The sequence below is a fragment of the Neltuma alba genome, unplaced genomic scaffold, assembly GCF_004799145.2.
Source record: "Neltuma alba isolate B1F8T4 unplaced genomic scaffold, ASM479914v2 tig00011349_pilon, whole genome shotgun sequence".
NCBI classification, from domain to species: domain Eukaryota; kingdom Viridiplantae; phylum Streptophyta; class Magnoliopsida; order Fabales; family Fabaceae; genus Neltuma; species Neltuma alba.
Window position 1 is genome coordinate 20,537 of NW_021636049.1, and position 17,176 is coordinate 37,712.

At 40.0% G+C, this 17,176-nt stretch overlaps 1 long non-coding RNA gene across 1 annotated transcript; it reads left to right on the plus strand.

Annotated features, from left to right (window-relative positions):
• Window positions 1-3,965: 3,965 nt before the first annotated feature.
• LOC114712363 (uncharacterized) lies at window positions 3,966-5,709 on the plus strand. The gene is made up of 3 exons (XR_003737230.1): window positions 3,966-4,293; window positions 4,659-4,660; window positions 5,698-5,709. It is a non-coding gene; the product is annotated as an uncharacterized LOC114712363 (long non-coding RNA).
• The last annotated feature ends 11,467 nt before the right edge of the window (window positions 5,710-17,176 follow it).

Genomic DNA, 17,176 nt, shown 5'->3' on the forward strand with positions numbered 1-17,176 from the left:
AGGAAGGAGCTTCACCATGACTAAGTCACCTTCCTCAAACTCTAAGTGCCTCCTCTTAGCGTCGGCCCACTTCTTCATCTTTTCGCGGCCTTAGCTAAGTACGCCCTCGCCATGTCTGATTTTTCATGCCACCCCTTGGCAAACTTGAAAGCTGAAGGACTCGGGCCTTTATAGCCAACAGCTAAAGTGTGCGGAGTCATCGGTTGTTGCCCCGTGGCTAACTCGAACGGACTTGACCCAGTTGATTCACTTTTCTGCAAGTTGTATGAAAACTGGGCAATGTCCAAGAGCTTAACCAGTCCTTCTGGTTGGCACTTACGTAGTGCCTCAAGTATAGTTCGAGTAAAGCGTTCACCCTCTCCGTTTGGCCATCGGTCTGCGGGTGAAAGCTTGTGGAAAAGTTAAGTTCGGACCCCATAATTTTGAAGAGCTCCATCCAAAATCGTCCTGTGAAGCGAGTGTCCCGATCGCTCACAATAGTCTTTGGTATGCCCCAATACTTCACCACGAACTTGAAGAATAACTTGCAGCATCTTCTGCAGTGAATTTGGTTTGGACTGGTATGAACACTCCATACTTGCTAAACCGGTCCACCACCACCATAATGTTGCTGCATCCTTCTGTTTTCGGCAAACAAGTGATGAAGTCCATAGAAATACTTTCCCATGGTCTCTCGAGAATCGGAAGTGGCTCTAGTAAGCCAGAAACGGGGCGCTGTTCCACCTTGTCTTACTGACACACAAGGCAAGTCTTTACATAGAGCTCAACATCATCTCGCATCTGGGGCCAAAAGTATGCTCGCTCAATGAGTGCCATCGTGCGTCGAACTCCGGGATGTCCAGCCCACCTCGAGTCATGGCACTCCTTAATGATCTCCTTCCTTAAGCCTTGCCATTTCGGCACGTACACTCGGTTTCCTTTGGTTATGAGCACCCCATCCTCAAGCCAAAACCGGCGTGTCTTCCCTTGACTTGCCAATTCCATCAAACTTTTGGCTTGTGGGTCTTGCTTTAGTCCCTCCTTGACTCGATCAACCAAAGGGAAACTCGGGCTAGTGATGGAGGCAAGTTCGGCCTTTCTACTCAATGCGTCGGCCACGACGTTCCCTTTTCCTGGCTTATACTCCATCACAAAGTCGAACTCTGCTAAGAAGGCTTGCCACCTTACCTGCTTCGGTGTAAGCTTCCTCTGCTTATGGAAGTAGCTCGTGGCGACATTATCGGTTTTCACAATGAACTTGTACCTAGCAAATAATGTCTCCACGTTCTCAGGCAATGCACCACGGCCGTCATCTCCTTCTCTTGGACTGTGTAACGCCGTTCTGCATCATTGAGCTTACGACTCTCGTAAGCCACCGGATGACCTTCTTGCATTAGGACTCCTCCTAAGGCAAAGTCCGAAGCATCCGTTTGTACCTCGTATGGTTTGGTGTGGTCAGGCAAGGCCAACACCGGTTTCTTGATCACGGCTGCTTTCAGCTCCTCAAAAGCGGCTTGACACTTATCATCCCAATCCCATACTCGGTTTTTCTTTAAAAGATCAGTGAGGGGAGCGGCTATCGCAGAGTAACCTTTGATGAATTTTCGATAATAGTTGGCCAATCCAAGGAAAGAACGAAGTTTGGGTACCTTCCTTGGCGGCTCCCATTCTTGTATAGCACGCACCTTGGACTCATCCATCCGTAGTTTGCCCCCTCCGACAATGTGCCCTAAGAAAGTTACTTCCTGTTGAGCAAAGGCACATTTCTCCTTCTTGACGTACAACTCGTTCTCCCTGAGGACTTGGAAGACTTGCCTTAGATGCTTCACGTGCTCCTCCAACGTCTTGCTATAAATGACAATGTCATCCAAGTACACCACCACGAACTTGTCCAAGAACGGTTGTAGGACTCGATTCATGAGGGTGCAAAATGTTGCTGGTGCATTTGTGAGTCCGAAAGGCATTACAAGAAATTTATACGAACCATACCTCGTGACACATGTTGTCTTTGGTTCGTCTCCCTCAGCTATCCGTACTTGATAATATCCCAACCTTAGATCCAACTTGGTAAACCAACGAGCCTGGCCAAGTTGATCAAAGAGATCGGCAATAAGTGGGATTGGGTACTTGTTCTTCACCGTGATCTTGTTAAGCGCCCGGTAGTCGATGCATAACCGAAGTGACCCATCATGCTTCTTCTGGAACAATACCGGGGCTCCCTAAGGTGCTTTTGATGGACGGATATATCCCATGTCCACCAACTCCTTCAATTGCCTCCTAAGTTCCTCAAGCTCCGGAGGCGCCATACGGTAAGGCACTGCTGCAGGTGGTGTGGCACCAGGCACCAACTCTATCTTGTGGTCCACCTCTCTCTTTGGTGGCAACCTCTTGGGCAACTCGGGCGGCATCATGTCCTTGAATTCTTCTAGGACATGCTCAATACACCTCGGGAGGTTTTTAGTTGGCGAGACTACTGCTTCTTCTTCCAAAGCAACTAGATATGTGGGCTGCTTCTTCTTTATGCCTTTGGAGAGTTGCATGGCTGAAATCTGCTTCTCTCGGAGTTGGGTTTCCCGTTCTAGAGGTACTAGTCGGGTGTTACCTTCTTCCAAGATGCACATCGTGTTGGCAAAGGGGATTGGCACGGCCTTAACCTTATACATGAATTCCATACCCAAGACAATTGGATAGTCATCCATGGTGACAATGGAGAAGTCTACGAGGCCGTTCCAATCGCCCAGGCTTACCTTGACATCGCGAGCAACTCCAAAGGTAGCCCTCGGTCCTGAATTGACTGCCTTAAGCCAACCACGTTCTCCTTGGTAGTGAATGCCCAACTTTTTAGCCTCTTCCACTCTAAGGAAGTTGTTGGAAGCTCCCGTGTCCACAAGTGCTTTGACGGTGTGTCCTCCAATCTCGGTTTCTACAAATAACCGTCCCTTCCTTCCGGACTTGGGCATCTCCACCTTTGCCTTAATTGCATTGAGGAGTTGTAGGGATCCTACTCTCTCCTCTTCTCGTTCCCGTTCCTCCCTTTCCTCGATCAATGCTGAAAGTTTAGCCTTCTTTGGGCAATCCCTTGCTTTATGTGGTCCTTCACAAAAGAAGCATTTAAGTGATGGCCTTTCTCCAGCTTTGTACTCCTTGGGACCCTTCGACTTGTCCGTGGTCTCCTTGCCTCGGTGATGCTCTCCCCCACTCTTTCCCTTGCCGCCCTTGTCTTTCAGCTTTGGCTTCTCGGGTTTCTTGAACTCAATAAGGGACTCGGCAATGGAGATAGCGGTGGTCAAGTCTTGAGCACCACGTCTTTGGATCTCAAGTTTAGCCCACTGTTGCAATCCATCCATAAAGGCAAAGAAAGCTTCTTTATCAGGATAGTCAGGGATCTCAAGCAGTACCTCGGTGAATTCCTTCACATACTCGCGAATGCTTCCCTTGTGTTGAAGACGCCTCAACCTACCCCTGGCCTCTTCTTCAACATTGCTAGGATAAAATTGCCTCTTGAGCTCACCCTTGAATTCAGTCCAAGTGTCTATGGTGCAAGTGCCTTTCTCTATGTCCCCTTGTCTCCTCCTCCACCATACCATAGCGGTGTCCTCGAGGTAGAGACATGCCATGCTAACCTTTAGTGCATCGTCGGTGACGACGTTCGCTCGGAAGTATTGCTCCATACTCCATAGAAAATTATCTAGTTCCTTCGCATTTCTTGTCCCTTTGAAAGCCTTAGGACGTGGAACATCTACTTTAGAGGATGTAGTCCTTACCTCGGACGTTGACGGACTTTCTTGTGCAAGAGCCTTCTTGCACAAGATGAGCTCCTCTTCGGCACTCTCCAACTTACGCGAGACCCTCGCGAGTTCTCCACGAATCGAAGAAACCTCATCCCTGTGAGACTCTTCCATGGCCTTCATCCTGTCGAGACATTGGGCGAGGACTTTGTTCATGGCGGCTTGCATCTCCTCACGGAACTCGTCCATGCTTTGCCCCATCTCCTCGAACTTCTCCTCCCTGTCGGCTATTGCAAGCTCCACCTTGGCTAGCCGTGTCTCAAAACCCTCCATGGTTTCCCTTGAACTAGATCTCTGGGATTTAGATTTCTTCTTGACTCCCTCGGATATATTGATAGTCTCGCTTCCGCCTTCCATCTACCTCTATGTTCCAACGATCTTCAAACCTTGGCTCTGATACCAACTGTCACGGACTTGGTCGCAATTCCAACGAACCGTGCGGCCTAGCAAACTTCTTGCCTTAAGTTGCTAGTCAGCCTACTCACGAAGGAACACAAAGGAACAAGAGACTCAAAGAAAGAACTTTGTATTGATCTCTCAAAGTACTTACAACACTCTCACTTTCTTGAGTGTGTCAAATGAATGAGGGGGAGGGGGTATTTATAGTTCTCCACCTCCTCAATGGACGGCTAAGATCTACTTGATCCAACGGTTACAATGTTGTATCTAGAATACTCTACAAAAATATCTAGATATTTACAAAGGGGTTAGGTGTCTCTACAACTATCTATAGTATTCTGGAACCTTCCAAGCTTCCCCAACAAGCTCCACACATTTCTAGAGAGTTCCAGACTTACCCAAGACTTTTGTGGACACCTTTGGACAGTTCTGGGCAGCGAGCCTTTGTGTATTTTGGACAAAACATGAGCGGTGCGTTACATTGTGCACTAGGAGTCCTTTATATAGGACAAGCACACAAGAACACCCTTGGTGTATCTGCAAATTGTATGCTTGTTGCCTCAAATGCCCTAGTTTTATTCATACACTTTACTTGTGGCATATCTAATATCTCTCGAGTTATTTTGTTTACTCAGATTGCCTTCCTATACGTATGGTATCCACACTTGCTTAGTTGTTCTATCCAACCTGCAGGGGACATGTCACAGACACCAACGTAGCTATGTACTTCAGGATAAATCTTCCTTCTAACTATTCATCATTTAGATTTGGCACAGTCGCTTTCCTAGTCTTGACCCGTTAGATCGCATCATTCTTGACCATGGGGTTTAGACTAAAGTAACTGTCACTAAACCAAACCCTTGTGATGCTATCTAAGTCTTAAGGGCATTATGAAAGGTTTGTTTCCTTTCTGGGACTCACAACATAATAGATTAGGGATCTTCCATCTACACTCCATGTTGCGGATTTAAATAAGCTCATACAGTATGAATTGCATGCTACAGCGCTCAATCCACTGAGTGGAGTATGTCACTTTTTGGTTTTAGTAGCACTGTATAGACTTAAGTTCTAAATGCACTCCAACATTTGAACCAGGAGCTCTTTTATCACAAGTATATATGACGTTTTACAAGTGAAGAGTTCCTCATATGGCTATAGGTCTCATGGATTACACATTATCCATGATTCGGCCCAGACTGGGTCTCATCTCAGTCTAGCTGAGGCGAATTTGTGCAGTGATTCTTCTCTACCATCTCATGGTGATCATCTGTTGTCAAACCTTCTATGTCCCATGAGAACACAGCGAGGCGGTTGCTCGTGTGAGTGAGCCAACTGTGTGACCTGTACGACATATTGGTGTTGCATACCTCGTGCCTATGCATGTATAAATGCACAAATGTATATACAAGAAAATTTCTTTGAACTAGATAAAATGCATTGAATTACTAAATAAGAGGAAACCAAAAAAAGTTCAGTATAACATGCCTTGTGCCTACGTAATTGAACAAGAAAAAGGATCAAAAAGAAAAAGGAGTTCAATACATCATGCTCTACGCATGCCCAAGGCCTTTACATGCTTGACAAAAGGATCTCTAGCTATAAGCTTGGTTAGGGGATCTACCAACATCTTATGAGTAGACAAGTATTGAACTGTCACTTGTTTCTTAACAATCATATCTCTTACAAAGTGATATTTTATGTCCATATGCTTAGTACAATTGTGGTACTTAGGATCCTTTGCATAGGCTATCACTGCTTGACTATCGTAGTAAATTAAAGTTGGTCTCTCACTACTACCATAGATTCTGAATCTTACTAAGAATCTTTTAAGCCATACAGCTTCTTGGACAGCTACAGAACATGCTACATATTTTGCTTCCATGGATGAAAGAAACACACACATTTGTTTCTTGATGCTTCAGGAGATTGCTTCGTTGTTCAGTAGGAAAGCATAGCCTGACGTCAAGTGTCACTCATCCAGCTCTCCTGCCCAATTAGCATCGGAATAACCCTCCGCACGAAGATTGTTTCCTTGATAGCACAACTCATAGTCTATGACTCCTTTTAGATATCTCATAATCCTCTTTATAGCTTCCAAGTGTTTTACTCCCGGATTGGATTAGAATTGGCTCACAAGTCCAACTGTGAAGCATATGTCTGACCTGGTATACAACATAGCGTATATTAGGCTGCCAACGACACTCAAGTATGGGACTCTCTTCATGCATTCTATGTCGCATTATTTTATAGGGCGCATTTCCTTGCTTAGGTTATATCCCTTAACCACAAGGGTATTGAAAGATCCTTCCTTTAACTCCTTAGAGTATGCACTTGGAAGCGTTATGGTACAAACAGATTATGAAAGAAGCTCGTAGATTGAAGATTGCACTAGGTTCTCAGGTTACTGTTCACAGATTAAATTTCAGATTTTTAGTCCAACTGTGGGAGGGTATAACTCTTAGCACACACATTCGTTTTAAGTAATCCACCACTTGTTTTAAAGATTAGGATGTGTACTTTAATCATGACAAATTTCATGCCTTAACTCATTCATTTGATAGGTTAATCTGGAGCTGAAAGCTGACTGCTCCAGGACCTACATTTTATCCATTACACAATTCTTGCTTTAATTCTTTTTATTGTTTTGACATGCATAACTTGGCCTTATCCTTTCCTATTCATTTTCATACATTTCCATTCATGCCACAAACATTCTAAATCAATACATTGCATCATTGGCATTCATATACATAATTTACATAATAAGAGAATTATACATAAATCCTTAACCAGTCATTAACATCAATAGTTCTCCACTTTCTTCTCCTTCTTTCTTATGCTCTCCTTCATGCAATCATTGTTTATCATACTTGACCTAAATGGTTGGTTAGAGAAGGGTTGAGATTTGGGAGAATCTCAGTAGCAAACAATAACCACCCAAATATACATGGCAAGCTTGACATTTATAACATACTTGCAACTTAATATCTTTATAACATAATGACATGTTTGGCAATCATCATGTATTTATCATAAAACACATAGGCCTATGGCATATTTCAAACACATTCACAATCACGACACACATGAGTTCATAAAATCATATAACATAGAAACATGTCATACATGCAAGCAAATACTAAGCACATAAGAGTAAGGTCACGTTTGCTACTTTGTGTCCTTAAGCTTTCTTCTTACTCCCTTTTACTTCTAACCATTAAGGTTGCTTGCTCAACCATATTCAAACCTTCTCTTGAATGCCTCAAGGTCCTAATCACAGCCACGAGGGTCACATTACTCATTAGGACCAAGAATTACCCAACATGGAGGACTTATTTCCTTAAACTTAATCCCTTTTTCCTTAATTTATAATGTAGTGTTTTAGCTTTGTAAAAATTGTTTCCTTAAGCCAATCCTACACAATTTTGCCTAAGGAACCTAAATATGAACTTAAATTCATCAAAAATCCAACTCCTTGCCCTCGTAGGCCAAAACCAAAATCTGCCACTTAATTTCCACTTTTGATTCCAACGCTTCTAACTTCATTCTTTCATCTTATCCCTACATAATTTTTCATTTTAAATATATTGAAAGCATCAAAATCATCAAAATCACATCCCAGGCACAAGAACCAGGTCTGCCCAAAACATTTTCTCAAGTTACACAATGATGAAATTCAACCAATTTCAGCATTAAACTACTTGATTCGTGTTCCTTTCAAGCCATTAAACATTAATCTAACATCAATTTCATCTTTCCTTACACTTAATAATTTCATGCAGCACCTCCCCCAAGGGTTCCAAGCTCCCAAAAATCATTAAAATCCATAACCAAGCTCAACAACAACAAGAGTAGTGAAAACTACATCAAAAACCATGAACATACCTTGTTTTAGAGCTTGATCTTGCATATGACCACTTGGCCTTTCTTTCTCCATCTTCTTTCTCTCTCTAGAAATCATTTTGCCAGAGCTTGCCCAAGGCTTCCTCTAGGTTGGACGTAATGAGGGGTGGGGAGGGGGTATTTATAGAAAACAAGACTGAATTTGGGCCGTTGATCTTAAAAATATGTGGCCTGATCTGGACTGTCCATTTTCTCTTTTAATCTTGTGGTGACAAGTGCCCATGACATCATGCTTACATCATCAAGCCACATATCCCCAATCTAATCGTGCACGTGTCTTCCATCTGACCGTACACGTGTCTTGCATCCAATCGTACACATAATACCTTCTTTTCCCATCTAACCGTACACTTGTCTCCTCCATATTTCTTCATCATTTTGGCATTAAAATAAGGAGAAAATTAATATAAAATTCGTACAAAATACAACCCTTAGGTATTCCTCCACCTATCTTGCCATTCTGCACTGTGTCAGGTATTTTTTTGGGTCCTAACTTTCCCAAGACCACTAGGATATGTTCTGGCACTATTTTCTCACCTCAAATAAATCCACATGGGATCATATGACATGCCCAAAGAGAGAGAGTGATGCTCTTTCCTTGTTCCTCCATTAGAATAATTAATAATATTTATTTCAAAGTGATCTTGACCGAATTGTTTCTACCGGTCCACAACTCTGAGAATCTGTCTCTAGGTACCAATACTATTTATTCATCACAGGAAATTCCTCTAATTTTTCTTAAGTCAAAAGTCAACCTTTAGACATTTGACTTTGACTTTTCCCTGATAGTATGTAAATAGGCTTTAAACTCCATTAAAGCTAACCTATTCGCTTTCTGGGGACATAATTATTTTTAAAACCTGTGATAATTCCTTAAGTATCTTCTCCCATTTTCTTCCAATTATATGAGGCCTCCTTGTACTTTAAATAATTTATTTTCAATAATATTCAAAATCAGTCAAAACCCTGGGAATTTCACAAATTCCTTCCAAGGGCATTTTCGTCTTTTTTAGCCTCATACAGGCCTCTGAACCTTATTCTCATTTCTCTGGAATTTTTTTGAAGTGTTTAAGCCTTAACATATCATTTCCCATTTTTTGGGATTTCTCTGGGATTTTCGGGCACAATTTCCATTTTTGCCCTTGCAACCCAAAACTTTGCAAAACTACGATTTTGCCCTTGGTTTGGCTTAACCTCAAAATTCACCTTATTGAGCCCTCCAACATAACCTTTGACCTACATTTGTCTTTATTTCTCATTCCTGGGCCCCGAGACTTCTTCTGAGTTTCTAACTTCCTCTTTTCTCAGTCCTAGAAAACTTTCCCTTTGCGATTAGTTCCCGGGAATGCATCTATCCTTCCAGGGAATATCTAGGATCTCTACCAAAAAGGGTCTAGTAGCCTGCTCATTTCAGGCTAATTTCAGTACTTCTAGGCCCAAAATTCGGGATGTGACAATTCTCCCCCTCTCAAAAGAAATTTCGTCTTCGAAATTTTTAGGTCAAACCTCTATTCTTACCATTAATGAGAGGTTAACTAAGGAGAATATCCCTACTTATACTCAACTTTGGCCTCTTTAGCTTTCTATTATACCTTGTTGCCAGGTTTCAATCCTGGAATCCATATTTACATAGCTTTCCCTTTCTTACTTTTCTATCTTTTATACGAGCATGGCCTTTGCTTTTACGTATTTTATCATTGCCGCTCGTACTTTTTCTATACTTTAGGCCCATTCTTTCATAATAATGCCATAGCAGTATATCCATCTTTATGTATTTTACTATGCCATGGCATTTCATGTTCCTTTAACACTACCTTTATTTGGTCTTTTCGGCATACTCTACCTTTCTCATATTTATCTTAAGGGCCTATCTTCTTTCTTTCACATTCTCATTTAGCTTGCCTGAATGCGTATCCTTCAGGACTTACAACTTGTGGTTCCCTTAATTTTTACTTTCCTCACTTTCTTTTGTTAACCAAAACAGAATTGAGCTCGACTTACTCAACAATAATAGTATCTGTGAAAAAGTCAAGGGCACTCTCTCTGTACTAAGCAACCAAGTCTTGAGGAGGTTTCCCCATCTTAGACTCATCCTTGGTCATCTCATTCTCCCACTCCAAAGAGATGCCACCCTCATGACTCAATAACCTTCCCTTAGCCTTTATCTACTGTGACCTTCAGAGCTACCCCGCTCTCCTGTAAGCCTTTTCAGGATCTACTGTGACCCTGGATTCTTTCCCATTCTGCCTGAGCCATGTCCACTCTTTAGGAGTCTCTAGACAAGTGGACTGAGTCAAGAAATAAGTTACCTATCCTCAGTTGGTAACTTGACTGATTATTCCCCCAGACTGATCACAAATGTAATATTGTCTTCTTAGGCCTTACTCAATCCTTTTTGTCAACTCCAGAATCATTCATCTTTCCTACCTTTCTTTTTCTCTTAGCTTTTAGCTACTTCAAGCCATTTCCCTTTCATTGTACCCCTTTAACACTCTAGGTCATTGGTTCATAACTGTGGCCTTCTGGGCTTGTTATCGTATCTATGCCAGTCTGCCATATCTTACGATTTTCTTTCTCATCTTACAAGGAGAAGTCTTGAAAAATCACTTCCATCATCTTCTCATATTTTCCATCCTTTTTTTTATTCTTGGCCAATTTCGTTCCCATTAGGGTAAGGTTAACTCCATAAATTTTCTTGTCTTTCAGAGAACAGCTCGCTCTCGGCAGAGAAGCATCAATCTCGTGTCAAAGAATCACTCCATTTTCAAAGAACAACTCGCCCCTAGTAGAGCAGCGTCAAACTTGTATTGGAGAATCACTTCCTCTTCGGAGAACAGCGCGCCCCTAATAGAGCGGTGTCAACCCTGTATCGGAGAAGCACTCTCTTTTCAGAGAACAGCTCACTCTCAATAGAGCGGTGTCAACCCTAAGCTACAGAACCACCTCCCAAATTGAGAGACTAAAATGCCCTACCTTTAACCCCCTCAGAATACACATTTGTAAGCATTATGGTTTAAACAGATCACGGCACAAGCCCGCGGATTTAAAATTTCAACATAATTATTCGGGTTACTATTTACTGTTTAACTTCTAGATTACAGGTCTAACTTCAAAAATTCATAACTAATTCCATAAAAATCATATTGAGGTCTTCTAAAATTTTATGGAAAGATCTTTCAATGCTCTATAAGAAAAAAAAATCAAACTAGATTTATCCATGACCAATTTGTACAATTTATTCAGAAAAAATTACTGTTCATTTGAAAAAATCTGGAACTTCCAGATTCTATGCCTTAATTTTGGAAATTTGTATCTCCTTATGTACACATCTAATTGAGGTGATCTACCTCTCATTTTAAAGTTTGGGATGTGTACTATAAGTCTACCAAATCTCATGGCTTAACTTGTTCCTTTGATAGGTCAAACTAGAGCTACAAACTCACTGCTTCATAACCTACGTTTTATCTCTTAACATCTCTTTACTTTAATTCTTTTTATTTCTTTGGCATACATAACATGGGCTTACTCTTTCCCATTCATGCTCATACACTTTCATTCATGCCATAAATATTATAATTAATTACATGGCATCATAGGCATCCATAACATAAATTACATAATAGGAGAATTACACATTGAATAATAATATCATTCATTAACATGAAAAATTCTCCACTTTCTTCTCCTTGCTTCTCAAGCCATTATTGCCCATCATTGATTGATCTAAATGGTTGGTTAGGGAGGGGGTGAGATTCAAGGGAATCTCAGTAGCAAATAATACCATATTAATCTTGCTAGATGGATGCTAATGCACTATACGTAACTTGTTTATTCTCTTGTTAATTGGTGACATATTAGCATGCTCAAAGCTAACTTCTTGATGCATGGCCATGGATACATAATCTACCCATCATGAATAGCAATTACAGTAGCTAAAACATGTCACAATAACATTCAAATAACATATACACAGCAACACACAAGCATACATCATCAAGCAATGACAATAGGTAAGTTCACTACCTTGGACCTCAAGCTTTCCTCTTACTTTTCCTTTGACTCCCTTGACTTTCCAACCATGTGGGCATTCGGTCAACATCACCAAACATCCTCTTGGATGTTTCAAGGTCCTAAACATAGTCATAATGATCACATAAATCTATTAGGACTACTAGATTACATAATGTTCAAAACTAGCTCTCTTGAACTTCAACCCTTTCTCTTGATTTTAGGGTTTTCTTTTTAGCTTTTCTAACATAAATCTCATCATTTCCCATCCTTAAGATCCATTTCTTGTCAATTAGGACCACTTTAGATGGCCTTAGATTCAAGAAGGTCAAATCTGAAAATTTTGCTTCACAGGTACTGTTCACGTAGAGATTTCAGAATTTTTGCTCAACTTTGAAAACTCATAATTAATTCTAAAAAAATCAAAATTTAGTTATTCCAAGTCTCACTGAAATATCCTTAAGTTCTATTTCAATGAAAAATAGTTTTAGGAACCAATTCTATGCTGAACAGTACCAGAATTGTACGGAATTTGACACTCTTCCAAAGGTCAAACACTATTTCCAGATTTCAAACCCTAACTTTGAAAAATCACCATAAATCGTACACATATATAAATAAATTGTTATACCCATGGATTTAAAGCTTACAGAGTTTACTTTAATCATGCCAAATTTTAGAATCAGATACAAAGAGTAACTTATTCAAAATAGGTATCAAGTCAGATGCTATAACCATCACATACCTTGATCTTGAAGCTTGAATCTTGTTCCTTCTTCTTGGCCTTCACCCTTACATTTTTCTCTTTAAATTTTGGTAGATTTTCCCCTCTTAAACTCATGTTGGCCGAAAATATAAAGGGGGAGAGGCTCTATTTATAGCCAAAAATTTGGCTTGAATGGACTAAAATGCCCTTGGTAGCTAATAGAAAGAGTAAGGGTAATCTTGAAACTTCAAATTAATTTTTACATCATCATTGCATCATCTTCTTGCATCATCCTTACCTCATTCTTTTAGAAGATGCCAAGTGTCACAAATGTGGTGGAGGAGAAGGGAGATTAGATCCTAGCCGTTGGATCAAAACTTAATCCTTAAGTTTCCTCCGACTTTACTTGGCCTACTTTTCTTCGGCTTTCTTTATAGCCTTCCAGAGCTCAAAAAATTCTTTTGTCTACTCCATAAATTCTTTTTAATTCTAGAGAGTATCTATGAATTTTCTTAGGCCATAACACTTCCTTTAAGCCTTGCATAAAAATAAATTTACTAAAATGCACTTTTATCAGCATAATCAGCTTTTTAATTTATTAAAGCCACTCCACTGGCCTTTTAGTTGCGAGACTAATTTTATAAATTAGTAGAATATTTCAACCATTTAACCTCATTTTTGTGTACATTTTTTAGATCTCTTGCTATTTCAAATAATTACCTCAAACGGTATACTTTTTATTGGCCAAAACCTCATAAATTCCATTTAAGCTACCTCAGGAGTACTTTCATCTTTTCTCTTCACAGAAGAGCCTTAGAATATTATTTCCCATTTTCTAGGATTTTCTTGGAATTCTTTGTATACTTTCTATTTTTACAACTGTTGGTCATAACTTTTTGAATTTACGGTTTAGTCCCTGCTTGGACTTAATTTCATACAATCCTCTCTTTGAGATTTCTAACTTAACCCTTGTCCTGTTTCTACTCTCTTTTCTCTTTCTGGGCCCTTAAGACTTTACTGGAGCCTCTAGACTTGATTATACTTGAGCCTCCGAAAACTTTTACTTTGCAATTTAGTCCTTAAAACCGCTTTAACTTCCTTTCTCATCTTTGAAACTTCTGCTCAAAAGGGGTCTAGTAGCCTATCTAATTCAGGCTATTTTTGGTACTTCCAGGCTAAAAAGTTAGGATGTTATAGAGATATTCTATGGCCAAGACCTGCTGGTTACTTAATCTCTATCCCAACACATTCTTGCCTGTCAAATCCCTATTAGGGGATCCTCTCGCCTTGACTCATTCAATCATCTTGGTAGTGGCATTTGTTTATAGGGATCTCCTCTCTTAGATTCCCTAATGGCCTGAATGCTATGATTGCACTTCTCATTGATGCCTTAAGGACATAAAGGGAATACTCACTAGTCCTAAACATCACTGTACGTCTAAGCATTATGAGGCTTTAGGCAGCATCAGGAACTTACTTATCTCTTTCTATATATTAGTTCCCAGTGCAACAATCAACTATCACATTCTCATCTATTTCCGTTCAACTGTGTCTTCAAGAAAGATCTTGTCTGACTCTACTCTTTGTAACTTCCTTTATCTTCTGACCAATCATTCCTCTGGTCAGGTATTAATCATCATACACTGATCACATCACACAGTGAATATTTAATCACCTTGCTGTGTTGTGTCTAAGTCAGGCACCAAACTCATCATCAATTCTTCTTTCAATATCATATAATCTCTATCCCTCTTGGTCTACTATCTCTTAAGGGTTTCTACCTCTATTTAAGGATTTGAACAAACCTCAAGCAAGTTGTCCTGTTACCTTGCTCTATCGAGGTCACATCGATTACTTAAGGTTTGGGTTGTCATCTTGCTTCCCTATTAGAGTATAGACTTCTACCGCTAGTAGGTTTACTATACTCTCAGCCATTACCCTCTGGGGAAGTCTTTTGACTTTGACTCATACCCTAGTCAAGCTTTCTTAGCTCAACCATTCCTTTCCTGAGGGGGAGTCTTTTAACAGTGACTACCTATCTCCTAGCTTACTTTCTATCATTCCTGAATTCTCCTCTGTGTCCATTTCCTGTGGAGAAATCACCTCAATCTCTTAATCTTAGTCAGACCAATTCTAGGTAACCCATCACTTTCCTTTATAGGGATTTCACTCATACCGAGCTTTGCTTGAACCAGTACTCCATTTATACCTTTGTCAGAGCTGTTACTAGAATCTCTGTCCTGTTTAAACAATTGCCAGAACCTTTACTCTGATACCAAAATGAAACATCCTTTCTTTAACCCCTCAGAGTACGCACTTGCAAGCGTTATGGTTCAAGCGGATTACGAAAGAAGCTCGTAGATTGAAGATTGCACTAGGTTTTCGGGTTACTGTTCACGGATTAAATTTCATATTTTTGGTCCAATTTTAGAAGAGTATAACTCTTAGCACACACATCCATTTTAAGTGATCCACCACTTTTTTTAAAGCTTAGGATGTGTACTTTAATCATGTCAAATTTCATTCCTTAACTCATTCATTTGATAGATCAATCTGGAGCTGAAGGCTGACTACTCTAGGACCTACGTTTTATCCATTAGACAATTCTTGCTTTAATTCTTTTTATTATTTTGGCATGCATAGCTTGGCCTTATCCTTTCCTAATCATTTTCATACATTTCCATTCATGCTATAAACATTCTAAACCAATACATCGCATTATTGGCATTCATATACATAATTTACATAATAGGATAATTATACATAAATCCTTAACCAGTAGTTAGGGAGGGGGTGAGATTTGGGAGAATCTCAGTAGCAAACAATAACCACCCAAATATACATGGCAAGCTTGGCATTTATAACATGCTTGCAACTTAATATCTTTATAACATAATGACATGTTTGGCAATCATCATGCATTTATCATAAAACACATAGGCCTATGGCATATTTCAAACACATTCACAATCACGACACACATGAGTTCATAAAATCATATAACATAGAAACATGTCATACATGCAAGCAAATACTAAGCACATAAGAGTAAGGTCACGTTTGCTACTTTGTGTCCTTAAGCTTTTTTCTTACTCCCTTTTGCTTCCAACCATTAAGGTTGCTTGCTCAACCACATCCAAACCTTCTCTTGGATGCCTCAAGGTCCTAATCACAGCCACGAGGGTCACATTACTCATTAGGACCAAGAATTACCCAACATGGAGGACTTATTTCCTTAAACTTAATCCCTTTTTCCTTAATTTATAATGTAGTGTTTTAGCTTTGTAAATATTGTTTTCTTAAGCCAATCCTACACAATTTTGCCTAAGGAACCTAAATATGAACTTAGATTCATCAAAAATCCAACTCCTTCCCCTCGTAGGCCAAAACCAAAATCTACCACTTAATTTCCACTTTTGATTCCAATGCTTCTAACTTCATTCTTTCATCTTATCCCTACACAACTTTTCATTTTAAATATATTGGAAGTATCAAAATCATCAAAATCACATCCCAGGCACAAGAACCAGGCCTGCCCAAAACATTTTCTCAAGTTACACAATGATGAAATTCAACCAATTTCAGCATTAAACCACTTGATTCGTGTTCCTTTCAAGCCGTTGAACATTAATCTAACATCAATTTCATCTTTCCTTACACTTAATAATTTCGTGTAGCACCTCCCCCAAGGGTTCCAAGCTCCCACAAATCATTAAAATCCATAACCAAGCTCAACAACAATAGGAGTAGTGAAAACTACATCAAAAACCGTGAACATACCTTGTTTTAGAGCTTGATCTTGCATATGACCACTTGGCCTTTCTTTCTCCATCTTCTTTCTCTCTCTAGAAATCATTTTGCCAGAGCTTGCCCAAGGTTTTCTCTAGGTTGGACGTAATGAGGGGTGGGGAGGGGGTATTTATAGAAAACAAGACTGAATTTGGGCTGTTGATCATAAAAATATGTGGCCTGATCTGGATCGTCCATTTTCTCTTTTAATCTTGTGGTGACAAGTGCCCATGACATCATGCTTACATCATCAAGCCAGATGTCTCCAATCCAATCGTACACGTGTCTTGCATCCGTCCGTACACATGTCTTGCATCCAATCCTACACGTAATACTTTCTTTTCCCATCTAACCGTATACTTGTCTCCTGCATATTTCTTCATCATTTTGGCATTAAAATAGGGAGGAAATTAATATAAAATTCGTGCAAAATACAACCCTTAGGTATTCCTCCACCTATCTTGCCATTCTGCACCGTGTCGGGTATTTTTTTAGGTCCTGACTTTCCCAAGACCACTAGGATATATTTTGGCACCATTTTCTCATCTCAAATAAATCCACATGGCATCATATTACTTGCCCAAAGAGAGAGAGTGATGCTCTT